A 13,648-nucleotide genomic window follows, 5' to 3' on the forward strand; every position below is an offset into this window, starting at 1 on the left:
ATGGACCCCTGGGGGAGGAGTATATCTCTCCACTCCAACCCTTAATTCCTCCCGAAGGTTCTGTCAGACAGGCATGTGAACATCCTTTTATTCTGTCTGCTTACGACCCCCCGGCAGTGGCGGGTGAGTCTGGGCTTCCCTCCGGCATGCTGTGCCCTGTGAGGGCACTGGCTGCCTATGTGGAGCGGACACGGTCAGTGAGAACAACAGACCAGCTCTTTGTCTGCTATGGTGACAGAGTCCTGGGGGCTGGGCTATTAAAGAAGAGGCTCTCTCACTGGATCGTGGAAACGATTACGACAGCATACCGCCTGGCTGGCAGGCCAGTGCTGGGATCTGTGGTGACACATTCAACACGAGGTATGGCTGCATCCTGGACTCTCGATGATATCTGTGCTGAAGCCAGCTGGGCTTCCTCTTGCACCTTTGCTAGGTACTATCGGGTAAATGTGGTACCTCCCTCTGCGGTTGGTTCAGGGGTCCTGGGCATCGCCTCCCCTTCTGGGGACTGTGCCGGGACCCCCCCATTCCACATTGACGGCCCCTGCGTCTCGGTCCTGCGCTGGGACTTCGCCGCTGGCTGGCCAGGTCCGTCTAGCACCGACTAATCTGTTACGGGTATACCAATATATTGGCGTGATCAATATAGTGAAACATAACGAAGGTTATGTATGTAACCACGGTTATGTGAGCTATATGGATCACTCCAATCCTCTACGGTGCTAGAGGCGCCTCAAAAATGATGTAGAGAACGTGTGTCACGGCAATGCGGTCTATATATAGGGGCGGACCCCAGCCGTGACACAGGTGTATACTGTAAATCTGTAAATCCTCACCTCTGATGTATCCCTCCGCCGCGGAGTGATACCAATATATTGGAGTGATCCATATAGCTCACATAACCGTGGTTACATACGTAACCTTGGCTTTAACCATGTTTTGAAGCTATGCAGTTTTTGTTTACAATTCCATTCTTTATAAACAATGGAGTAAAGCAAGCTTATATTTTGGGTTCTGACCGATGCTCATGAGGCATTTCTAAGTTACATTCTTCAAGAATCAATGGCTGCATATTAAACCAAAATTGGATGTACCAATCCCAGATTACCCCTTTATTGGATTTAATTGAATTTATGAATTAATTAAATCTGACATCATCCAGATATCATCAAACAGTCACCAATTCACATAAAAAAACTCTCCAATCCATTAATATGGAACAATATCACCACAAACTCTCTCACGCACGTCCGCACACAAACACCCACACTAAAGGATATACATAATGTTATCCTTGAAAGTTAAGAAGAGCCTGATGCAAAGTGCCCATTGGATTCATGTGATACAGATCGCCTAAACGTATCTCATAATTATGACTTACATATCTCATAAAAATGACTTACTATCTCACAATTAGTGGTGTAAAGTATTAAGTAAAAATACTTTAAAGTGCTACTTAAGTAGTTTTTTTGGGTATCTGTACTTTATTATTTATATTTTATTTTTTACTTCACTACATCCCTGAAGAAAAGAATGTACTTTTTACAACATACATTTTCCCTGAAACCTGAAAGTACTCATTACATTTTGAATGCTTAGCAGGACAGGAAAATGGTCCAATTCATGCACTTATAAAGAGAACATCCCTACTGCCTCTGACCATCTAGGACCTCTATACCAGGCAGTGTAAGAGGAAGGCTGAAAAAATTGTCAAAGACTCGAACCACCCAAGTCACAGACTGTTCCCTCTGCTACCACATGGCAAGTGGTACCACCGCACCAACTCAGGAACCAACAGGACCCTGAACAGCTTCTACCCCCAAGCCATATGACTGCTAAACAGTACATTTTTTGCAGTAACTTGCACTGACTCTATGCACACACATTGGACTCTACCCACACACTCACACATACTTACACTAACACCCCAACACAAACATACACACACAACATACGCCCATACACACATAACATGCACCCACATGCATACTTACGTCATACATATATTCACATACACGCACACACACATACGCTGCTGCTACTGTCCATTATCTATCCTGCTGCCTAGTCACTTTACCCCTACCTCGTACTCCTGCACGTCGACTCAGTAGTGGTACTTCCTGTATATAGCCATGTTATTTGTACTCGTTACTATTATTCGTTAGTCACTGTGTATTTATTCCTCATGTCACAACTCGGCATTGTTGGAAAAAGACCCGTAAGGAATCATTTCACACTTAGCCTACACCTTCTGTTTAAGAAGCATGTGACAAATAACATTTTTATTTGATAAAAAAAAGATATACTTGTATTTTCCTTGTTTGTCTGGCTTCTCCCTGGAAGTACAATCTAGTCGTTCATTCCACAAGGTGAAGAAAAAAGGCCTCCTTTATTCAATAAGGAAGCAAACTGGTTTAAAAACATAGTACAAATGTAATTGTTTTCTCTGGGCCTTGGTTGGTGAGGACTCTAAGTTTGATGTTTTACAGCTTTTTATTTCACCCTTCCTAGACAATTTCTTTACTGCTCTGTCCTCAAACAGGAGTCTCTCTGCTGCTGCTCTGACCAGTTGGGGGGTGTGCTGGAGCTCAGCCTGCCCCCCTCCCCCCAGGCACCAGGGGCTTGTCGTTCAGGGATGCCCCTCCCAGAGGTCAGCTAGACCGCCACTGACATCCAAGACTTACTGGGATAGAGATGACACCAAGCAGACAATCACTTAACAATGACTGGGGCTTATTTTACCATAGTGACCATAAGGGGGGTCTTCCCTGTGGCTCAGTTGGTAGAGCATGGTGTTTGCAACGCCAGCATGGTATGTGTAATGCCAGGGTTGTGGGTTCGATTCCCACAGGGGGCCAGTACAAAAAAAAAAAAAAAAATGTATGTGAAATGTATTCACTACTGTAAGTCGCTCTGGATAAGAGCGTCTGCTAAATGACTAAAATGTAAATGTAAATGTATAATGAGAAAGGTGTCTTAACTACCCCCTATGACAATTTTTGGCAGAGAAGTACTAGCTCATTCACTAAAACAATGTATGTGATATGAAGAATCATGTATTTTAAGATGAATTGTGATCTTTTTGATAAGATGTCCATGTTTCTTTCTGTTGACATTTGTTTGAGTTCTTTATTTCATTGCTATGCTCTTGGTGTTTTAAGGACATTTTAAAACGTAGAAGTTACTGTTGTTAGCTTCAGGGAAGCTCTCTGAAGAGTTACCACAGAGGGGTATCCTTTTAACTTAAATATGCTATTTGTGATTTTGCCAGCCGTTTTGCACTACATTTTTATTTCAATGTTTGCACTGTGTGAGCTTGGTGAAGACATTATTCACTATTATTAAAATGCTGCTTTTAATTTTGTACCCCTTCTGACATCTCTCTCATCCTGCGAACATCACTAAGTCAGAACTGTTACGAGTGTTGTAATACACCTCTATGTTGACTAATGCCAGCAGAGTTTGATCAGCACAAACATGCATTGGTTTCTGGTATCAGCATTCTACTATAATCAGCCTACTAAATCAATAGTAATGCCACAACTATCATATGTCGCAAACGAGGTCAAAGACAATGATAGAATCATTCATGTGGGTATAGTTTCATTCCCGTTTTTAAGAATGATTACTCAGTGGGATAGAGCATAAGGTGACGCAAAAGATAAGCTGGGAACTTTGGCAAACATGGATCACGACCTACATATCATTGCTTAGATTAACCTGCATGCTGCATCTATTACCTGGCAACATATTTTTAAGGTTGTGTCGACATGAGTTGGCAAACAATTGACAAAAACGTATTTAGGTCACTTAAGGGAATTGTTCGAAAGGTTTGTAGTTCCTGTATAATACTGAAAAATCACCTGAATATGTTTGAGCATCAAAGTGAATATCTGTGTTTTAACCTCCTTTGTCGACCACTCTTGTATACATCTAAAACCAAGTTAAACTGTATTTCCCTTTACATTTAAAAGCATACTATTAAAAATGCAACTAAGTAATCTTCAGATTCCAGTCCCTGAATAGCAACTTGATGTTGCAGCCCCTTGTGCGAAGCTTTGTGTGCATTTTGTTACACATTCAAGTGAACCCTGATGAACATTTTATATAATCATCAGGTTTCAATAGTCTGATTAGGCAGCTCCTAGGCACTGTTTTTAATAACACAAATAATGTCAAAATGGAATAAATGGAATCAATTCTGGTCATAATCATGAAATGCCCAGAGGGCACATCATAAAATAATAAATTCCATTCTTTGGCCACCTGCAGTAAATTAGTCAACTCATAAAAATGTCCCATGTATTGGTTTGGACTAGTTCTTCAGTTCACTGGGGAAGTTACACATTAACTAGTTACCTTACATGCTAAAGACAATAAAAGTCAGTTGTAGACCCTGCAGCTCTGCAGGCCCAGATAAATCTGTCTGATTATTTATTTTAGTTATTTAACCTTTATTTTATCAGGCAAGTCAGTTAAGAACAAATTCTTATTTACAATGACGGCCTACAACATGGTGATTGAACATAAAGAGAGAACAGTCGCTAAATGCGTCGTTGTAGCATGTGTAGATACTGAACTTCGAGTTTTAATCACTTAATAATTCATAAACAAAATATACATCAGTAAAAACACTAACTAATTGATAGCTCTACCTTTACTTGTTACTTCTGTGAACTTTCATTTTCCTCCCTCCTCATGAGGGAGAGAAATGTGAAAATATCTTAAAGATATGTTGGTTTTTGGAAACAGAATTTCAAGGCACAAGGCAATGTTTCTTAAACGTACAGAAGGCAGAAACATTTCTCAAAAGTTTAATATAAGTGTTGATATTAGTTGGAAGGGGTCATTATTGTGTTTTGATGTATTTCTAATACCTTTTAAGACTTTTTCTGGTAAAAAGTAAAAAAATACCCCTTTTTCATCTGTTTGACCAGAAATCAAAGCCTTTGCTTATTCCACATTTTAAGGATGGAAAATGGTTTAAAAATGTATATATGCCTTAATTTCTCAAAAATATAGACTCTTAGCTTTCATTTGACACTCAATTTGACATGCTCCTATGAACATCACATGCTGGTGCTCATGGGTCCTTTTACATGGAAATGACCATATTTCAATATGTTTGAAATAGACCTAGCATACTGTTTATATTTTAATGCAGTCATCTCGGTTTTCATTTTATGCATTTAATAAGTCACTTGTTTGTATCAATTGCAAAGTATTTTTATTTGCAGTCAACTTTGTTCTGAAGTTATCGGCGGTCACAGAGAGAAGGATAAAGCATGTGATTCTTTTTAGCAGAGATCTTCTGTGTATAAAGTGATGTGCAAAAAAGGGGGCAAAAAAGAGGGCAAAAAAGCATCTAATGATGCACTTTTTATATGGCGGTTGGCAACCAACTTTAAGGTGCATTACAACCACCAACTGGACTGAAGTGTGGACTTCAGTTCATCTTCAATCACCCACGTTGGTATATGCTCCTAAAAACCAATCAGGATGCTGACCACATCGCTCGCATAACATGCGCGAGTGTTGCAAAAATACATTTACACACATGTTATTCAATCATTGCACCCACACTGCTCGCATGGGTCAATGAGCATCTGCATAGCCAGGTGCTAAAATAGAACTTGGTTCTATTTGTGACGCTCGACGCAATGCCCGCCTCTCCCGCCTCTCCCATTGCCTGATTGTTTTTTAGCAGCATATTCCCATGTGGGTGATTGAAAGATGAATTGAGGTCCACACCCCAGTCCAGTTGGTGGTGGTAAAGCACCTTAAAGTTGGTTTCCAACCACCATATAAAGTCCAAAGAAAAAGAAGAAGACTGAAGGAGGGGAGATTACTAGAAACGAACTCAGTTTACCCTTTCATCTGTGGATTAATTGTCGGAGTAGAGGACCTTGTGCATTTCAGGTAAAATAACAACCTTGTGTTTATATCCCAGGACAATTTAGCTAGCAACAGCAAGCTAGCTAGTTAAATTGCCATGAATGTTTAATTATTTTCCACCTGTCCCCAAATTAATATAGTTGGTTCAGAGTTCCTTTTGATATTTCAACCTGCGTGTCCTGATCACGTCTGGATGTACAAAATCAACGCGCTCGCACGTCCGGTCTAGTCCACATGTTAAATTACGAGCATTTGAGTGCAGCGTTAATAACGATGGTTTTGAGAAACAGCTCTGAGATTTAACAATTTTTCTATGAAGGTTCTAACGATGAACTTAGCCTTCAGATGCTTTTGGGAAACCGAGCCCTGATAAAGTCCCTAACATCCTGGACAAAAGTGTACTATTTAGAAATCAAAATTCCAAAGTCAACATTGAAAACCCCCAAAGCCAATTGGAACTCAAACCAGACAAATGTCACTATTAACAGCTACCTCCATGAGTGAAGCCACTGGTCCCACGCAGTCAGGCAGATCCAGCTGGTCAAAGGACTCTGAGGAGAGGATGCTGTCCTCGCTTATTTCTCCGCTGGGTTGTGCTCTGGTGCCACCTCTTGCCAGGGAGGCCGCCAGCTGGTCCAGAGGCCCCAAACTCCTGCAGGCTGACTGAGGAGAACTCGCTGTGGCACTTCAGGATGCCCTTCCAGTGGGGCGTGCTGAGGGGCAGAGCTGGGCCTGGGGTGTCCGGGCAGAGTCACTGTTGTTTTGGGAGGAGTAGTAACCATACTCTCACTTGGCTGGTTTCTTCAAGATGCCTTTGCGGCGCAGCGATGCAACATGTGGGGGCTGGGCCGGGGTGGAGATGTCGAAGTCCTTCATTGGTTCCTCTATCGCTGGGGTCGGAGCCTCTCTGAGGACCTTCTGCTTCAGGCTGCCTTGTCTCTTCAGAATGCCCTTGGAGGGCCGAGCGGTGGTCTCATAATGCATGGTTTGGGAGATGTTGCTCTCCTTGCACTCCCGTGAGACCGCAGCAGGCAGCGCACCTTGGAGCTTTTCTCCAGTAAGGGCTGGGAGTTTCGACGCAGCCAACTGTCAATGCTGGCTGGGCCTCCAGACTGCTGAACGGATGCAGAGGTCTTCTCACTTGGTTGTACCAATGTCGCAGTCTCACTCTCGGCCAGTAGGAAGTTCTGATAACCCCAGTTGAGCCACCAGTGTCCAGCGATCTCCTCTATAGTAGCTCTGCGCTCAGGTTTCACCATTAGCATCCAGCGAATCAACCCACATGCATCTGAGACAGGGAGAAAGAAAACATACCAGTGTTTACAACTGAGATAGAGCTCTGCTGGGCTACAATACGATATGACTAAAACACAGCACTTCAGGGCAGATATACATCCCAGTGAGGAGAGGCTGTACTCTGTAAAAGACTCACCTAAAGTGTTGGTGGGTTTGTGGTAGTTTCCAGTGTTAATCTGCTAGACCAGGTTCTTGTGGTTGTGCCCATCGAAGGGCATGGACCCGTGTCCTCATCGAGCCCCTTGTATGGCCGCCCGTTAAAAATCTTTGGAGAAGCATACATAGGGCTTCCACCAACATCTGCAGGTACTCATCATCACGGAACAGGTTGGGCAGCCCAAGGTCAGCAATCTGGAACATCATTAAAATAGAAGTTTGACATTAGGTACATTCACTAATCAATGAATACTAGGAACTACAAACACAAGTGAAAGTAGATGACGGGAATCCTTTGCCACCCGTATGTGAGAGTTGTTCATGTGTAAATTCTCCAAGCACACTGTAGTGGAGCGTTAGGTCAATTCCATTTCAAATCTAGTCAATTCCGGAAGTGCACTGAAACTCAAATTCCAATTATCTACAATGCTTTTCAATTGGGAAAATTTGGAAGTGAGTTTATTTTCTGAATTGACTGGAATTTAAATGGAAAATTGACCCAACCCTGCTGGAGTATGAAAGTGTGAATGCCTCAGGCTTGCAAATGCTAAAGATTGTAGATTGTCACAGGTGCTGAGACAGTTGCTCTTTGTCCTTACCTTAATATTTGCGTTTCCATCTAGTAAAATGTTCTCCAGCTGCAAATCCCGATGCACTATCCCATTCTGTGTGATGGGAAGATACAAACTATTAAGGTCTTCATGATTTTAAACAAATAGAGATATGGCTGATATGAGTCTTTGCTATTTGCCCACAGTTACCCACAATGTGAAGCCCTCTGAGCATTTGGAGAAGAAAATATTTAATTCCAACAGAAGATTGTTCCGGAATGTTAGCTGTGCTCCATTGTACTCCACTCTACAGGGGGTCATGTCCCTAACAGATGCGTGGAGCAAGAGCTTAAAGTAGCTCAACTTCAAGAAATGCAGGTCAAACTACTTTGATCTTGCAAATCCTGTTATTAATTTGTAAAATGTTTAACTATGCTGAATTTCCATTTTCATTTCAGGTAAAGAAAACATACAAGAGCCAGTGAATATTGAAAAAAAAAAACACTTTTAGTAACTGTAAAAGAAAAGTGTTTAGAACATATTACTAAATGTATATTACATTAATACAGAATCATTTCTTTAATGAGGGACCACATTTTATTGGACCGACAATATTCTACCACTAAACAACCAGCCTAAGAGCAATTCCATACAGCTCAAATAGCAATAAAGTACCAAAAATCTTTACATATTTGTAAAAGGACAAACAGAATCTAAGTGGTTCTTAGAGTAATGTACAGCAAAACAGTATGACTCACATCAAAACCATCATCCCAGACACCCTGGACCCACTCCAATTCGCATACCGACCCAACAGATCCACAGATGACACAATATCTATTGCACTCCATACTTGCTTTCTTCCATCTGGACAAAAGGAACACCGACGTGAGAATGCTGTTCATTGACTACAGTATTCAACACCATAGTGCCCTCCAAGGTCATCACTAAACTAAGGACCCTGGGATTAAACACCTCCCTCTACAACTGGATCCTGGACTTCCTGATGGGCTGACCCCAGGTGACGAGGGTAGGTAACAACACATCCACCACGCTGACCCTCAACATGGGGGCCCCTCAGGGGTGCGTGCTTAGTCCCCTCCTGTACTCCCTGTTCACCCATGACTGCGTGGCTGTGCACTAGTCCAACACCATCATTAAGGTTGCCAACGACATAACCGTGGTAGGCCTGTTCACCAACGACAATGAGACAGGGAGGAGGTCAGAGACCTGGCAGTGTGATGCCAGGAGAACAACCTCTCCCACAACGTCAGCAAGACAAAGGAGCTGATCATAGACTACAGGAAACAGAGGGCCGAGCACACCCCATCCACATCGACAGGGCTGTGGTTAAGCAGGTCAAGAGCTTCAAGTTCTTCAGTGTCCACATCACTAACCCTTGCAAGGCTGCCGGCCCAGACGGCATTCCTAGCCGCGTCCTCAGAGCATGTGCAGACCAGCTGGCAGGAGTGTTTACGGACATATTCAATCTCTCCCTATCCCAGTCTGCTGTCCCCACTTGCTTCAAGATGTCCACCATTTTTCCTGTACCCAAGAAAGCAAAGGTAACTGAACTAAATGACTATCGCCCCATGGCACTCACTTCTGTCATCATGAAGTGCTTGGAGAGGCTTGTTAAGGATCATATCACCTCTACCTTACCTGACACCCTAGAACCACTTCAATTTGCTTACCGCCCCAATATATCGAACAGACAATGCAATCGCCCTCACACAGCCCTATTTCATCTGGACAAGAGGAATACCCATGTAAGAATGCTGTTCATTGACTATAGCTCAGACTTCAACACCATAGTACCCCCCAAGCTCATTATTAATCTCAGGGCCCTGAGTCTGAACCCTATTCTGTGCAACTGGGTCCAGGACTTCCGGGCGGGCTGTCCTCAGGTGGTGAAGGTAGGAAACAACACCTCTACTTCACTGATCCTCAACACAGGAGCCCCACAAGGGTGCGTGCTCAGCCCCCTCCAGTACTCCCTGTTCACCCATGACTGAGTGGCCATGCACGCCTCCAGCTCAATCATCAAGTTTGCAGATGACACAACAGTAGTAGGCCTGATTACCAACAACGACGAGACAGCCTACAGGGAGGAGGTGTGGGCCCTGGCGGAGTGGTGCCAGGAAAATAACCTCTCTCTCAACGTCAACAAAACGAAGGAGCTGATCGGGGACTTCAGGAAACAGCAGAGGGAGCACGCCCCTGTCCACAGACGGGACCGCAGTGGAGAAGGTGAAAAGCTTCCAGTTCCTCGGCGTACACATCACTGACAATCTGAAATGGTCCACCCACACAGACAGTGGTGAAGGAGGCGTTAAAGCTCCTCTTCAACCTCAGGAGGGTGATGAATTTTGGCTTGGCCCCTAAGATCCTCACAAACTTTTACAGATGCACAACTGAGAGCATCCTGTCGGGCTGTATCATTGCCTGCTATGGCAACTGCACCGTCTGCAACCACAGGGCTCTCCAGAGGGTGTTGCGGTCTGCCCAACCCATTACCGGGGGCACACTGCCTGCCCTGCAGGACACCTACAGCACCCGATGTCACAGAAGGTGAGGTCAGTACAAGTGCATCAAAGCTGGGACCGAGAGATTGAAAAACAACTTCTATCTAAAGGCCATCAGACTGTTAAATAGCCATCACTAGCTGGCTACCACCCGTTTACTCAACCCTGCACCTTAGAGGCTACTGCCCTATATACATAGACACGGAATCACTAGTCATTTTAATAATGAAACACTAGTCACTTTAATAATGTTTACATACTGCTTTACTCATTTCATATGTAAATACTTTATTCTATTCTACTGTATTTTAGTCAATTCCACTCCGACATTGCTCATTCTAATATTTATATATTTCTTAATTCCATTCTTTTACTTTTAGATTTGTGTGTATTGTTGTGAATTGTTAGATACTACTGCACTGTTGGAGCTAGAAACACAAGCATTTCGCTACACCCACAATAACACCTGCTAAATATGTGTATGTGATCAATACAATTTGATTTGAAAGAATTATAATGTTCCATACACAACAACACAGTCATGAAGATGGCCCGACAACGCCTCTGCATGGGCCCTCAGATACTCAAAAACTTCTACAGCTACACCATTGAGAGCATCTTGACTGCTTGACATCCGACTGTAAGGCGCTAGAGGGTAGTGCGTACAACCCAGTACATCACTGGGGCCGAGCTCCCTGCCATCCAGGACCTCTATACCAGGTGGTATCAAAGGAAGGCCCTAATAATTGCCAAAGACTCCAGCCACACAAGTCATAGACTGTTCTCTCTGCTACCGCACGGAAAGTGGTACCGATGCACCAAGTCTGGAACCAACAGGAACCTGAACAGCTTCTACCCCCAAGCCATAAGACTACTAAATAGTTAGTTAAATAGTTAACCAATAGCTACCCGGACTATCGGCATTCACCCTTTTTGTAGTAACTCGTTTGACTCATCACATATGCTGCTATTACTGTTTATTATCCTATTGCCGAGTCACTTTATTTATCCCTACCTACATTTGAAAGAGTAGGGCTCACAAAAGTATGTGAACCCTTTGGAATTACCTGGATTTCTGCATAAATTGGTCATAACATTTGATTTGATCTTCATCTAAGTCACAACAATAGACAAGCACAGTCTGCTTAAACTAATAACACACAAATGATTGTATTTTTCTTGTCCTGCGTTAACAGGCAATGCGGTGCCTGTTAATTTATCATCGAATCACAGCCTACTTCGCCAAATGGTGATGATTTAACAAAAGCGCATTCGCGAAATAAATCACCATCTGTCACGTCCTGACCAGTATAAGGGTTATTTGTTATTGTAGTTTGGTCAGGACGTGGCAGAGGGTATTTGTTTTATGTGGTTCGGGGTGGTGGTTTTGTAGAAGGGTATTTGATTTATGTATTCTGGGGTTTTTTGGGCACTGTTCTATGTTAATGTATTTCTATGTTTAGTCTAGTTAGTTGTATTTCTATGTTTAGGTTAATGGGGGTTTGGACTCTCAATTGGAGGCAGGTGCTTTCTCGTTGCCTCTGATTGAGAGTCCTATATATGGGTAATTGTTTGGTTTAGTGTTTGTGGGAGATTGTTTCTTGTTTTGCGTATGTAAGCGTGACAAGACTGTTGTGTTGATCGTTAGTTCTTCGCTGTTTGTTATTTTGGTGTTCACTTTATTTTAAAATAAATCAAGATGAGCATCCACATTCCTGCTGCGTTTTGGTCCTCCATTCCCGACAACAACCGTGACAGAATCTCCCACCAAATATGGACCAAGCAGCAGAGTAAGGAGCAAAGGGATTTCGAGATGGACTGGCGGGAGAAATGGACCTGGGAGGAAATTCTGGACGGGGCTGGACCTTGGCACCAGGCTGGGGAATACCGTCGCCCACGGGAGGAACTCGAGGCATACCAACCCTCAGCTTCCCTCAGCCCATCCCATCTATCTCTGCTGGCCACCCACTTCGTGTTTCTACGCAACACATATCTTTCAACTATGCTATGATGTTTAATGTACAATTTGAATCTATCTAATCTATAGAATAGAATCTACAGATTGCGTGTTGAAGATAAATACTTTTACTAAGAGTATTAGTAATTGACTGACCCGGTCTCTCCAGATCTCCTAACAGTAGTATTTCTAGGGTCAATTTTAGATCAATGCTATGCATTTTCAGCCATTCCTGAACCTGAGACCAGAAACAGGCTACCTGAGGGCAATACCAAAATAAATGGTCTTTTGATTCTGTATCCTCACAACAAAATCTGCAGAGCTTCGATGATTTTATGCCCCAAATATTCAACATTTTGTTGGTGGCAAGAATTCTATATAATAATTTTAGCTGAAAAGCACGAAGTCTTGAATCTTGCGTTCAAAAAAATCATCAAAAATCTCTTCCCAACTATTTTGCAATCTGTATGGCACAGTTGTCAACATCCTGGTCTTCAAATGAAACCGGTATACTTTCCTATTTATGGTATTTTTATTCCTCCACCAGTTTTGATCCTTTATATTGGGCAGACAGACCAGTTCCCTACCTCCTCCCGCTGCCACCCGCCTCCTCCATTTTTGGGGCAATGCTGTAATCAATTGGTTGTACTCTTGGATTGAGCAGACCTTCCCGTACAATTCTGATAACTCCATGAAGGGCATAACTCTACCATTACAATTTACAATATCATTTAAGAACAAAATACCCTTTTCAAACATCTTTCCCATAAATACAGGTATTTTATCAACCAGCACATTTGAGTTCAGCCATAATATTTGTTCTATCTTTTCAGGGGGATGAAATTGAAATTGTAGCCAGCTCTGCAATGCTTGTTTGGAAAAGACAGATACTTTGAAAAAAGTATCATTTTCAATTAATTGAAAATAAGACATGGCAATCTGCAAAAAGGCAATTTTTCAACAATGGATGAGCTTTTCTTACTAATCTACTTGAGAACCATTTAGGGTTCAAATAAAACTGTTGAATGAGTGAAGCTTTTAGAGAGGTTTAGTGTTTTTAGATTTAATCATTTCAACCCATCCAATTCATATTCATTATATAGATAGGTTTGTTTTATTTTGTCTGGTTTAGTGTCCCAGATAAAGCTAAATATTTTTTGCTCATATGATTTGAAAAACGAATCATCAGGAGTAGGCAGCGCCGTAAGTGAGTAAACTGAGATATGACTAAGGAGTTAACCAGGGCAATTTTTCCATAAATAGACAGG

This window comes from Salmo salar, chromosome ssa12 (genome assembly GCF_905237065.1).
Source record: "Salmo salar chromosome ssa12, Ssal_v3.1, whole genome shotgun sequence".
NCBI classification, from domain to species: Eukaryota; Metazoa; Chordata; class Actinopteri; order Salmoniformes; family Salmonidae; genus Salmo; species Salmo salar.